At 37.2% G+C, this 14,155-nt stretch overlaps 1 protein-coding gene across 41 annotated transcripts in view; it reads left to right on the plus strand.

The window, feature by feature from the left end:
• Window positions 1-14,155, plus strand: part of FOXP2 (forkhead box P2) — a 591,074-nt gene that overhangs the window by 359,523 nt on the left and 217,396 nt on the right. The window lies entirely within an intron of this gene.

Consider the following 14,155-nt stretch of genomic DNA (forward strand, 5'->3'; position numbering starts at 1 on the left):
CACCCAGGCTGGAGTGCAGTGGTGTGATCTCGGCTCACGGCAACCTCCATCTCCCGGATTTAAGCAATTCTCCTGCCTCAGCCCTCCGGATAGCTGGGATTACAAACACATGCCACCATGCTCGGCTACCTTTTGTATTATTAGTAGAGACAGGCATTCAGCATGTTGGTCAGGCTGATCTCGAATCCCTGACCTCAAGTGATCCTCAGGCCTCAGCCTCCCAAAGTGCTGGGATTACAAGCCTGAGCCACCACAGTGAACTTACATTAGTTATTTTAAAAAACCATTGCTTAGAAGCCTTCAATTCTAAAATTTTAAGTAGCCATTCATGCCTAATTTTTGTTTTAGTATAATGCCCTAATAGATCTAATTCATATCTTTAGAGTGATTGTGTAGCTAGCATTTTATGTTTTGTTTTGATTTGGTTTTTACCTAATTTGAACAGCTTAGCAATGAAAATCACATTCATTTATTTATTTATTCATTCATTCAAAAATATTTATTGAGCTTCTGCAATGTGTCATGTATTATGTCAGGCCCTAGGCATCCATACAGGAATGAGGAGGAGTCATGGTTCAAGGAACCAACAAGGTTACTTATCTTCAGTAAGTTAGATTTGTTTAGTCAGATTTATCTATTGTATATCTTCACAAGCCTTCACTTAAAAACTTGCTGTTTTCTGGAGCTTAAAAAGCAATATAAAATATTAATCACCCGGTAGTGAGTGTAACTGGGTTGTAATTCCCAAGCTTCTGTGTTTTAAAGTGAATGCACATTTATCTTTTTCTAGTTGTCTAGTGCAATGTAAATATGTTAGCAGTTGCTATGGTGAAACTGAGGTACCAGTTGGGATCCTGTAGTGCAAAGGGAGGAATGTTGACAGGGATTCATGTCACGGGTCTTAACTTTTTATACTACTTAATATACTAATTATATCATCTTGAGAAAGTTATATAATCTTTATTGGTCTCAGTGTCCTCATATTTGTTTAAGTCTGACTAGATAATTTTCATATCCTATGAAAAACATCAGTTACCTACATTAATTGTTTAGCATTATTTCCTTATTCTCCTTCTTTAGTTCTCTCAAAAATGAAAAGAAAGCAAATGATTTGTACACATGAAATAGTTTCAGTGGCAATCAAAAATTGTATCAGGGAGATAAGAAAATTGCTTTGTTATAGCTCTAGAATCTTGATGGGAGGAATGTGGGGGGAGGTTGAAAGGGGAGAACTTGGGAATTACTTTTTACCTTGGAGATTTTCATGTCTTCCTCTATCCAAACCTTTACAACCCCTCCTTTCTTGAGACTGTCTTAATAAGCTGCAGTTATTGTTGGGAAGGTGTCTACTGACTCAAGTTATGTTGAGTGTGGAGAGGAAAAACAGGTTAGGAAATGAAAAGTTCTCCTCTAGTGATTTACTTTTTCTAAATTAAAGTTCTAATAGCCCTCCTGCTGTTGCACCAGTTCTCTGTGAATGCTGAAGTATAATCATACCTATCTTTGAGTTTTAAAATGATGTTTATGATGATTTCATTAGCTTGAACTCACCTCAAGCACAAAGAAAACAGTTTCTTCTTTTATCTGCTTTGAATATCTTTAAAGCTTGGCTTCTCTGTTTCATTGTATATTATTTAGCTTCTAATAACAATTTCATGGTGGTTATCTGATCACAATAAGAGTTTGTTCTGTCCGATTTTGTGAACTATTATACTTTCCCTTTTAATGTATGGGTCATTACTTAACCATTGTTAGCCCTTATTTCTAGTATATTTATTATTCTGTTTGGCCATGATTGCATCCTGCTATATGTGTTATCTTTGTGAGGTGGATTTTTTTTTTTTTTTTTTTGGCTGAATATCAAGACTACTCTTCACCTGTGTGTATTTATGTCATGAATAAAATTTAAACTTTAGGCAACTTGCTTTATTCTGGTTTGTATTATTTCTCATGAGTTGCTTTTTGTTTTGTACGTCTAACTAGGTTTCTTTCTGAAATTTAAAGTTCTTCTGTGGTATTATCTTGTGACTTTGCCATCTTCCATTTCTTCTCTCTCCTCCCTTTCTCTCTGTCTTCCTTTCTTTCATTCTTCTTCACTCCCTCCCTTCCTTTCCCTTGATTATTCAATACTTTACTTATCTGCAAGGCACTAGGTTGGATGCTACCATGTTTTCCCTCAACCTGTTTCTTAGACTATTTTTACCTTTCCCCACTCTGTTTTATTAATCTTATTTTTGCCAATTTCTTTTAAATTCTTCACAGACGTTTTAAAGACAGTTTCTAGCTCAAAAATAAAAATGCATGAGCTACTCAGAAGTTAGCTATGGTTTCTATTTGTGCATGTCAGAATTATCTTAAAAGAACAAACACGGCCGGCCGCGGTGGCTGATGCCTGTAATCCCAGCACTTTGGGGGGCTGAGACAGGCTGATCACCAGGTAAAGAGATCCGAGACTATCCTGGCCAACATGGCGAAACGCCCCTCTCTACTAAAAATACAAAAATTAGCTGGGCGCGGTGGTACGTGCCTGTAGTCCCAGCTACTCGGGAGGCTGAGGCAGGAGAATCGCTTGAACCGGGAGGCGGAGGTTGTAGTGAGCCGAGATTGCGCCACTGCGCTCCAGCCTGGGGACAGAATGAGACTCCGTCTAAAAAAAAAAACAAACAAAACACACACACACTAAAGCACTAAAGGACAGAAGTAAAACTCAGCTCTGGGCATTTATTTTCAGCATAATTTTGTTTTGTTTTGTTTTTGTTTGTTTGTTTGTTTTGTTTTAAAGACAGAGTCTCACTCTGTCGCCCAGGCTTGAGAGCAGTGGCGCGATCTTGGCTCACTGCAAGCTCCGCCTCCCAAGTTCAAGCGATTCTCCTGCCTCAGCCTCCCGAGTAGCTGGAACTACAGGCGCCTACTACCGCGCCGCCGGGCTAATTTTTGTATTTTGAGTAGAGACGGGGTTTCACCATGTTGGCCAGGATGGTCTCGGATCTCTTGACCTCATGAGCCACCCTCCTCAGCCTCCCAAAGTGCTGGGATTACAGGCGTGAGCCACCGCGCCCGGTTCTCAGCATAGTATATTTCTACATCCTAGTCCTTGAACTGATATTTTCCTTTTGAGTTGAAATCAGACATATGCATTCTGAGTTGATTATCATAGCTTTCTCTGTAACAGTAACTGGTTGCCAAATACTACTAAATGTGCTACCTGATGTGCTAATAGAAAGGGCTTTGCAGTAAATGTCTTGGGAATTCAGATTAACTGTCATCACTAAGTCCTATGATCTGAAGCACTACAATCTGTTTACATGTATTAATTGTCTTTTTTATAGCAAATGATACAAGAATGAATCAATACATTCATTATAACTTGCAAATAGTTCATCCAAGATGCAGTATATGCATTGTTATATTTAAAAAATATATATTTCATTTACTATGTTTTTTAGAGACAGAGTCTTGCTCTGTTTCTCAGACTGGAATGCAGTGGTCCAATAATAACTCACTGCAACCTCGAACTCCTGGGCTCAAGCAGTCCTCCGACCTCAGCCTCTCAAGTAACTAGGACTACAGGTGTGTGCCACCATGCCCAGCTCTTGCATGGTTGTTTATATATCCACCTGTTAAATCAATGACTAGTATATGTAGAAATTTGAGAGGAGAAAACTATATTTGAAGAAAATCAATTAGGCATCTCATTTTGAATGTTTAGAACAGTGCTTTCCGATGGAACATTCTGTGATGATGTAAATGTTCCATACTCTTTGCTGTTCAACACAATGGCCACTATCCACATGTGGCTACTGAACCCATGAAAGTGGCCAATGTCACTGAGGAAATGAATTTCTTAATGTGTTTAATTTTAAGGAATTTAAATATAAATGGGTACATGTGGCTAATGGCAAACATGTTGAACAGTGCAGATCAAGACCGTTCAAAATGTATTTGATTATGTGTGATAGACCACTGAATATCAAAACTCATTTTATGTGTAATCATTTTATAGGAAATTTTACTTAATTTACATTTTCCTAAGTAAAAAAATGCAACAAATATGCAAATCAACATATTTAATACAGTGAGTAGTGGTGACTAGATTAGTTTGGTGGTGGGAGGGATTAGCCCCATTCCATAATCTCTGTTATGACTCCCACACTAGCCACCTGAATGGTAAGTCCAGATGAAAAACAGTACAGTATGCATGCCGCAAATATTGTTTCAATACAAATGTCCTCATATTCAGAGTAAGAAGAAAGAACAAGGAAATGATAGATCTTGTGCTTGAGAGGTAATCAATGACTAACAGAGAGACAGTGTTTCTAGCTCTATTTTGACTATATATATACTTTTAAATCAGAAAGAACAATCTTTGGACTGAAAACATACTAAACAAATGCCGTTAAAAAGGAAACCGAATCCACATTAGGGAAAGGATTGTTAAAAAGCAGCTCCTTGTTTCCGAACCTAGCATGAACAAATTTTATCCCCTGGTAAGTTGATAACATTTGTAAATGAGGTTTGTGAAACTGCAGTCTGGAAATTTTTAATAAATGTGGAGAGTAGAAATGTTGCTCAAAGTATTGTGCAAAGGATAGATACTAAGACCTCCATTTAAACAGAAAGAAGGAGAGAGGGAGGAGAGAGAGAAAAAAGACAGAGAAAGGTAGGTGGGTGCTCAAACTTACAAAATTGTGACCAGAACAGATAAATAAAGGGATGACTTATGACCTTTAAAAAAGGAAAGCAGTGTTCACTAGAAGCAACCATGAGTTCACAAAGAAAAACTTTGGTCCAACTAACCACACTGTCTGTTTTGACTAAGGAGAAAAGAAAAAAAACATGTTGTAGATTGTCTGTATGTAAAGTAATTGAAAAGGTTTCCCATGATAGCCCAAATGAGATAAAGAAATGAGGAGGAGATGATAATGTAGTTAGGTAGATCATAATTAGTTGAACATCCAAGCCCAAAGAGTACTGATTAGCTGAAGCATGAACTCTGTGTGTGTGATAAAGAGCTCAGTCTTTAGCCCTGTTTCTGTTTTTGGTTTTTCACCATTTGTTTCAGTGACTTACGTTTGCGATGAGCAAGCTCCTTTGCATACAAAGCAATTCAAGAAAAACAAAAATATTCATGGCTATATGGTATTCTGTGATGGCAGTATTCATGGCTATATGGTTCTATCACTTATAATCAAAAGAACCAACCAAACAAACAAAAAACCTGTTTGTGATCTACTACTCAACTTATCATGAGTGTTAGCCCAACTGTGCCATGTTGTTTTAGTAATCATCTTCCATGCCCACACCCTGCTAGAGTAATACATGATTTAAATTTTCTTAATTCTTTTCCAAATGTCCCAAATTTCTATAATTAACAAGTTTCATTTAAAAAATCAGTCCCTTTCCATCTATTTCACTGTATATGGGTACTGTCTTAGAAGATGTGGACATTATAGTTGATTTAGTTAAGTTATCAGTATTACATTGCTAAGAGGACAACATGATTCCTTTTTAAACATTAATTAATTACTTATTTTTAAATAGAGATGAGGTGTCACTGTATTGCCCAGACTGTTCTCGAACGCCTGGGCTCAAGCAATCCTCCCTCCTCGGTCTCCCTAAGTGTTGGGCTTGCAGGCATGAGCCACCAGGTCTAGCCTTTGCTCTTTTTTAAAGCTTTATTTTTGCAACTATTTTATGAAAGAGAGTAGAGACACCACTCCCATTCTACCTTTTACTCACTAGATTGGAGTTTCTCACCTAGTTAATAAATTTTAAGAGGTATCAGACAAATTGCAAGGCATTCATAAGATAGTGAATAGGATGCAGAGAAACTTATTAGAGTAATTAGAGCCCATTTTATTTGATTCTAGGGGATAAAATGAGAACCAATAAAGTGTAAGCCTTAAAGAGATGGACTTGGGCTGAGTTTAAAGAAAAATGTTTCAACAGAGTGTTCTAAAGGGTTAGTAAACCACCCGTTAAAAGAGTGAGTTCTCTGTCACTTTTAGGATTCTAGCAGACTTCGAATATCCTATTAGCGGGAAGGTTTGTTGAGCAATTTCAGAGAGCGCAAAGATAACAGCATATCGAATCTTAGATTCCCATTTTCTGTAGCAAAGCCTTGAAGATGATTAGCACACTTTGGGAAGTGAGTGTTACCAATTGAGTAGTCAGGCTGTGTTCTAACTTCATTTTATCCTCTTCTCTTCCCTTGTTCTTCATGGTTGAGTGCTTTAATGACATCTTACCTAATGGCAGTGTTGGAAGAAGAAAGTAGTCAGACTTTTCCAGAAATCACTCCCTTCCCTCCCGTCTGTTGAAGCTCACTGCTAAGCCTGAATATTTGAGAGCCCTTCCTGAGAGTCTTACCCACAAAGCAGTAGCTTTAGACTCCCTCATTATACCCAAATCGTATTTATTGCAGTATGGGCTGGGATTTAAATTTCTAGAGTAAACCACTGGAGCTTCTCTTCTTGTTCCTAGATCTCAGCTAACTTTCTTTTTGAGTTCCATTCTGACAAAATGGCCCTTACTGATTTCCAAACCTCAATTCCTCACCTATGGCCACTTTATATTACTGGAATTTTGCTAGAGACCCGTCACTTGAGTTATCCTGGAAGTTTGTCTATCCAGAAAGTGCTTAGACTATTCCATGCTCTTGCCTCTTATTCTCATGACTGAAATCTCTACCCCAGATACTTCAGTCCCCAGGATTTCAGTCAGGTGAGTAGTTCCAGGATAACTGTGGCACAACAGCATTCCAAGAATCCATTTCTTCTTTGGTCAGATGTCTAAGTCTCAGTGGCCTCCCAGATGTGTTGTCACTATGCTCACTTACTTTTTAAGACCTCGTGCCACCTCAGCTTGGTTCTTCAGATTTTGCCTGTACCATCATTGGAGATTCTTGTAAATCTTTAAACTTTGATCTTTTGTATCCCCAGCTAAAACTTTCCTGATGCCAGTCTTGATGTAGCAGATGAATTTACTGATTTCTCCAGTCTTGGGCCCAATCTTGGATTTGTAAGCTGTCAAGTGTCACTGAAAAATCTTAAACATGGAACAGTTGTATTGAAACTTTTTCAAAACTCCAGTCAGATTTTTATTGCTTTCCATATTTTAGGAATAGTTGCCAGATAATGTCAATTTTGTAACTAATGTAACAAAAGTAATATACATGTTTTATATAAATGACACAAAGAATCAAGCTTAAGGTTTTCTTTTTGCTTTTCCCAAATTCAAAACACCACAAACAGCTCACTATTTTCTAAATAGGGCAAGGACACTTTTCGAAGTTGAAATTGTGAATATAACACCTGTGGGCTAAGCTCTGCAATGTGTGAAATTTGAGATTGTTGTTGCTAATGTTCAAAGCATAGAAAGTCTGAGTAGTGACTGTCTAGGATCAGCAAGTATGCTCACCACAATCAGTTCCTGGAGTTGAATTATTTGAAATTGGCAGGTGGTTTCTCTTTTTCCATAGATTTCATTCCCCTTTTCCTGACAGTGCATGTGTTTGGTGACCTCCACTGTTTATTTAGCTTCTGCATACATTCCTTGGGATTTGTTTAACGTGTGGTTTTTTTTGGTTGCTTGTGTTTCTTGTTATGCTTGGCTACTACTAGAAGGAGGAGTGGTGGTGGTCTGCTTTGGGTTGGCAGTCAAAACAAATGTGATACTCATTTTAAATATCTGGCTTTGAATTTTCATATAAAAATAAAAGCACCATTTACATAAATATATTGCTTGAATTGAATTTATTTTCTATTCCCCACTTGCTCCTAAAAGAAGTGCCTGTAAACTCCAAAATGATTTAAGAGAGAGCATCTGAAGGAAAGAAAAGTGAAGAGTAAGGATAAGCCACTAACTGCTTAATCAATCCTGAATGAGCCAGACAAGGTCCAACTTTGATTTACTTTCTGCATCATAATTTGGAACTATTGCAACTGTAAAGAGTTAAGCTCTCACTTATACCTTCTTTTTTCTTTTTTTTGTTTTTTTAAATTTATTTATTATTATTATACTTTAAGTTGTAGGGTACATGTGCATAACGTGCAGGTTTGTTACATATGTATACTTGTGCCATGTTGGTGTGCTGCACCCATCAACTCGTCATTTACATCAGGTATAACTCCCAATGCAATCCCTCCCCCCTCCCCCTCCCCATGATAGGCCCCGGTGTGTGATGTTCCCCTTCCTGAGTCCAAGTGATCTCATTGTTCAGTTCCCACCTATGAGTGAGAACATGCAGTGTTTGGTTTTCTGTTCTTGTGATAGTTTGCTAAGAATGATGGTTTCCAGCTGCATCCATGTCCCTACAAAGGACACAAACTCATCCTTTTTTTATGGCTGCATAGTATTCCATGGTGTATATGTGCCACATTTTCTTAATCCAATCTGTCACTGATGGACATTTGGGTTGATTCCAAGTCTTTGCTATTGTGAATAGTGCCGCAATGAACATACGTGTGCATGTGTCTTTATAGCAGCATAATTTATAATCCTTTGGGTATATACCCAGTAATGGGATGGCTGGGTCATATGGTACATCTAGTTCTAGATCCTTGAGGAATCGCCATACTGTTTTCCATAATGGTTGAACTAGTTTACAATCCCTCCAACAGTGTAAAAGCGTTCCTATTTCTCCACATCCTCTCCAGCACCTGTGTTTCCTGACTTTTTAATGATCGCCATTCTAACTGGTGTGAGATGGTATCTCATTGTGGTTTTGATTTGCATTTCTCTGATGGCCAGTGATGATGAGCATTTTTTCATGTGTCTGTTGGCTGTATGAATGTCATCTTTTGAGAAATGTCTGTTCATATCCTTTGCCCACTTTTTGATGGGGTTGTTTGTTTTTTTCTTGTAAATTTGTTTGAGTTCTTTGTAGGTTCTGGATATTAGCCCTTTGTCAGATGTGTAGATTGCAAAAATTTTCTCCCATTCTGTAGGTTGCCTGTTCACTCTGATGGTAGTTTCTTTTGCTGTGCAGAAGCTCCTTAGTTTAATTAGATCCCATTTGTCAATTTTGGCTTTTGCTGCTGTTGCCTTTGGTGTTTTAGACATGAAGTCTTTGCCCATGCCTATGTCCTGAATGGTACTACCTAGGTTTTCCTCTAGGATTTTTATGGTATTAGGTCTAACATTCAAGTCTCTAATCCATCTTGAATTAATTTTCGTATAAGGAGTAAGGAAAGGATCCAGTTTCAGCTTTCTACTTATGGCTAGCCAATTTTCCCAGCACCATTTATTAAATAGGGAATCCTTTCCCCATTTCTTGTTTCTCTCAGGTTTGTCAAAGATCAGATGGCTGTAGATGTGTGGTATTATTTCTGAGGACTCTGTTCTGTTCCATTGGTCTATATCTCTGTTTTGGTACCAGTACCATGCTGTTTTGGTTACTGTAGCCTTGTAGTAGAGTTTGAAGTCAGGTAGCGTGATGCCTCCAGCTTTGTTCTTTTGACTTAGGATTGTCTTGGAGATGCGGGCTCTTTTTTGGTTCCATATGAACTTTAAAGCAGTTTTTTCCAATTCTGTGAAGAAACTCATTGGTAGCTTGATGGGGATGGCATTGAATCACTTATACCTTCTTACTTCCTGCTGCCTTCCTGGTTGTTGTTTACTTGCTCTGTTGTTACAAATTGGCAGTCTCATCACATACCCTATTATAGTTAGCATACTTTGGGGTCTGAGGAGGATGGGAACAAGAAAACAAAGAAATAGAAAATTAAAAAAATCAAAAGGAATTTGTGAATAGAAGATATTTTCTTATTATTAACATTGTCATTTTTTGATATATATATATTTTTATTATACTTTAAGTTCTAGGGTACATGTGCATAACGTGCAGGTTTGTTACATATGTATACTTGTGCCATGTTGGTGTGCTGCACCCATCAACTCGTCATTGAGAGTAAGGTACTAGAAAGCATTGACATTTGGAGTGGGTCTGATTTGGAAGGCCCTTCTGGGATCTCTCCACTCTGGGTTTTCAGAACCTTTCCATAGCCTACTATTCTTCACATACCTTTGCCTGTTGGTTTTTAGACTCCTCTTTTTTTGCCCATTCATTAAATGCTACTCATCCCCAAAGGCATTGTCCTCAGTCTACTGCTGTTCTTCTGCAGTGCTTCCATTGCACATTAACACATTAATGACCTGAACTTTTCTATTTCCTAGCTGTGAACTCTACCCAAAGATTCATGTTCATTTAATTACAGCTGTTTGTGAGAATTTTCCCTTAGTGACAGTAGGCACATTAAACGGATCACTTCTAGAATTGATCATTTTATTCTTCCCCTAAAGTAGTATTTCTCCTCTGAAATCCTCTTAAGTTCTAGAATCCTAGCAGTCATTTTTGATTGCTCAGTTACTTTTAAGTTTACCCATATCTGTTAAATCCAGGACCAAATTTTGGTTCTGCATTGTGTGTGTGTGCACGCATGTGTGTATGTGTATGTGTGTGTAATGCAGTTGTTGTCATGTCAGTTGCTTGCTTAAGAAAACCTTCAACTGTTTATTATTACCTGCAGGATAAAATCCAAACTACTTAAGGTGACATCTTTTAATGATTTAGTGCCAACTTACTTACCCATCTTACTGTTTTCACACTCCCTGGCTCATAACTTAATCTCTAGCAATCCTGCTTATAGTTCCCCACACTACATACTGGCCCTCGCCATAGTGCCTGTCTTTGCTCATGTCATCCCCTACCTGGAATAACTCTTTCTCACTTTTTTTTAAATCTCAGTCATTCCCTCTTTCAGAAAGAATTTCAAACAATTCTTCTCAAGTAAGTTAGGTGTCATTCCTCCTTGCTTCCACAAAAATACGATGAACGCATGATACAATATATCAAAATTATCTTTTTACATATCTGTCCCCTGCAAACTACTGTGAGCTTTTTAAAGACTCAGGATTATTCAACTTCCAGTTCTCGTCAGTTAACACAGAATCTGACATGTAATAAATGCTCAATAAATATTTCATTTACTTAATGGAAAAATGTCATTAATGAAGACTGAATACCTTGAAAATTGTTCTTTCTGCTTTTAGATTTTGCGCATAAGAACCCTTAGTAAAGCTGTTATCTATTCTCAGTCTTCACTTGGCCTCTCTTTTTGGCAACTGAAATGACTGCGTTTCTTTACAGCTCCTCCCTTTGGCACTCTCGTGACCTGTGGTCAGCTCCTGCTCAACTCTGCCTCTTGGCCTTCTTGACCACAGACTCAAATGCTTGAGAGAATCAGAGCTGTCCGCTTGTCTTTCTTCTTCCCTTGCCAATTTTATAAATGGAAGATCTAAATATATGTGTGTGTATGTGTACATATATAGTATATATATAGTATCTGTCAAGTTTCCAACAGGAAAAAAGGTCTCGGTCACACAATATACTATGTCATATACAATATTACACCATGATATATTTGATTAAAAGAGTAAAGCTTACCAGCTGAAAACAAGAAAGTGCAAAACTTCCTTTTTGGCTTAATGCTTTCTGGACCTTCTGAGCAGCTCATCCTTATTCTTGACTTTGTCATCACCTCAAAGGCAATTGCTAGTGACATTTTCATAGTGGTAAGTTTTTACAAGGATATCTAAAAACCACAATAAAAAGTTTATATTTTAGTTGGTATGCCTAGAATTATAGAAACTATCTGTGACTAGAATGTTTAACTTCTGTCTTTATCAGACATAATTATCAATTTTATAAATTGATGTGTTGATGAAATGGTGATTAAAAAGGAAGTGATGTTTTGTGCATTAGGAAGCAATGAAGATTATAAAAAGCGTGTAACTAGAATAGCTATAACCTTCTTTTATTTATTTATTCTTTTGATTTGCCATAATATGTCAAAGGAAGAGATTTTGGATCTGTAATAATTTTTTGCAATTTAAAAGGTATTAAAATAATAAAGTAAAAGTAATTGTGATGTGAAAAGTACTATGATCATCTGCTATCTTTTATGCTTTGTAGTACTAAAACATGAAGCTATTTGAATTTTTTTGGTTTTGTAAGCAGATATTTAGAGTTTTGTTATTATCACATCATCCTTATGATAGTCCATGTTGTTCTTAATTAGGGAGTATCAGTTTACTATAGATAAACCGTAACTTCTAGGATTTGTAGGTAAAATGGAAAGAATTTCAATATAATGTTGTATATGATGGCCATGTCATGAATTGCCCTACAAATGAAATAAATTTTCAGTGACTTTAAAAAATGTTAGAAACAACCTACAAAAACAAAATTGTCTCCTGGCTCCCTGCATGGCCCCTGACTCTACTCATTTCACAATATTCTCCCATCACTCTCTTAGCTGCAAGTTGCCTTACAGTCTCTTTGTTACACCATGGGATCTTTGTTCAAAATCTTTCTTCTACTTGGAATGTTTTCCCCTGGCCCTCCCAAATGTGCACAAACGCATACCACACTAGTTCCTATCCATCTTTCATTTTAACTAAAACATCCCTTCTTTTCAGAGCTTTCTTTATCATTCTAAAGCAAATAAAGTCATTTTAAAAAGTTCTTTCATGATACTTATTACTATTTGTGATTATACGTTATTTGTGTGGTTATTTTATTAACATTTGTCTTTTTGGTAGCCTATAAGATTTATGAGATCAGAGATTATTTTTGGTGGTTCATGGTATTCCCAACATCTGGCCCATTTTTTTGTACATAGTAGATGTTGGGTCTCTATATACTGGATGGATGAGTGAATGAATTTTTCAGACTACTGCCAGAGGCTTCTTGTTATTAGATCGGTTCGGTTATGGCACTTTTCTTCCATTGCTTTCCTATGGCTTTAAATACCATACAGAAAACTTTTTAGCATACACAACACATTTTGTCATCTTTCTCCAATATACAAATCCAGTTAGACTTCCAGTTCATCCTAGCTACCTACCATCCTCCTTCTCCATGTTTTTGTCTCTCCCTCAGGGAAGGGGAATGGGGAGAGCATTTCCCTCTGTTCTTGTTTTCCTTAAACTGGACCTAAAGTTCCCACTCCTGTGCCTTCTCCATGCTCTTCTATAACCCTGGGGTGTCTTTCTGTTTCCTTCATCATTTTCAAGGATGAGCTTAAGTATCATTTATTCCTGAAGCTTTCACTTGTTCCCTGTACATAACCTGTCTGTATTAACTACCCATTCTTCTGCATTCCTATGTTTTTACTTGTTAGAGCATTTTCTCTTTTGCCTTGTCTGTATTCTTCAGTATTTTTTAAGTATTTTAAAGGAAAGGTTAATTTCTCATTCAACAGTGTATTTCCCACAATTTTAATTATAGTGTCTAGAATAATACTAGCTAATAAAATTTAAAAATAATTGAAGAATATGATTGCCATAAATTGTGAACAAGATTGACTTAGTGATGGACTATCTTTCGGTGATGAGTGACTTTGTATTTAGAGAACAGTGCATTTCTATATTTTTTCTATCAGTTCCCAGTTGATCTGTCCCACGACTACCATTCAGGTGTCATTTCCCACCACAACATCACACTTTGCATCAGCTAATCAACCTGACACATACCTTAATATCTCTTTGTCTTTGTTCATTTATTTTTTAAGTCTGGAATATACTTTCTTACCTTACACTATTTTATTTATCAGAATTCTCACTCATATATAGGTGAAGATTTTGGTCAATATTGTTTTCCTCATGAAAAGTTTCTTGATTGATCCTTTTCATTTCCCATTAGAATTTATTACCACTTACATTGTAGTTCTTGAAAACTGGTCGTTCCTTTCTTTAAGACTTATTTTATTCCAGCCAGGCACGGTGGTTCATGCCTGTAATCTCAGCACTTTGGGAGGCCGAGGTGGGCGGATCACCTAAGGTCAGGAATTTGAGACCAGTCTGGCCAACATAGTGAAACCCCATCTCTACTAAAAATACAAAAAAAAAAAAAAATTAGCTGGGTATGGTGGTGGGCACCTGTAATCTCAGCTACTCCAGAGACTGAGGCAGGAGAATTGCTTGAACCCAGGAGACAGAGGTTACAGTGAGCCGAGATCGCACCACTGCACTCCAGCCTGGGCAACTGAGTGAAACTCCATCTCAGGAAAAAAAAAAAAGAAATACTTATTTTATTCCAACTTGTAGACTAGCTTGTTGTACTCCAAAGTTCAAGTGCTGTACTAGTGTGCAA

The sequence above is a fragment of the Macaca mulatta genome, chromosome 3 (genome assembly GCF_049350105.2).
Source record: "Macaca mulatta isolate MMU2019108-1 chromosome 3, T2T-MMU8v2.0, whole genome shotgun sequence".
Taxonomy (NCBI): Eukaryota; Metazoa; Chordata; class Mammalia; order Primates; family Cercopithecidae; genus Macaca; species Macaca mulatta.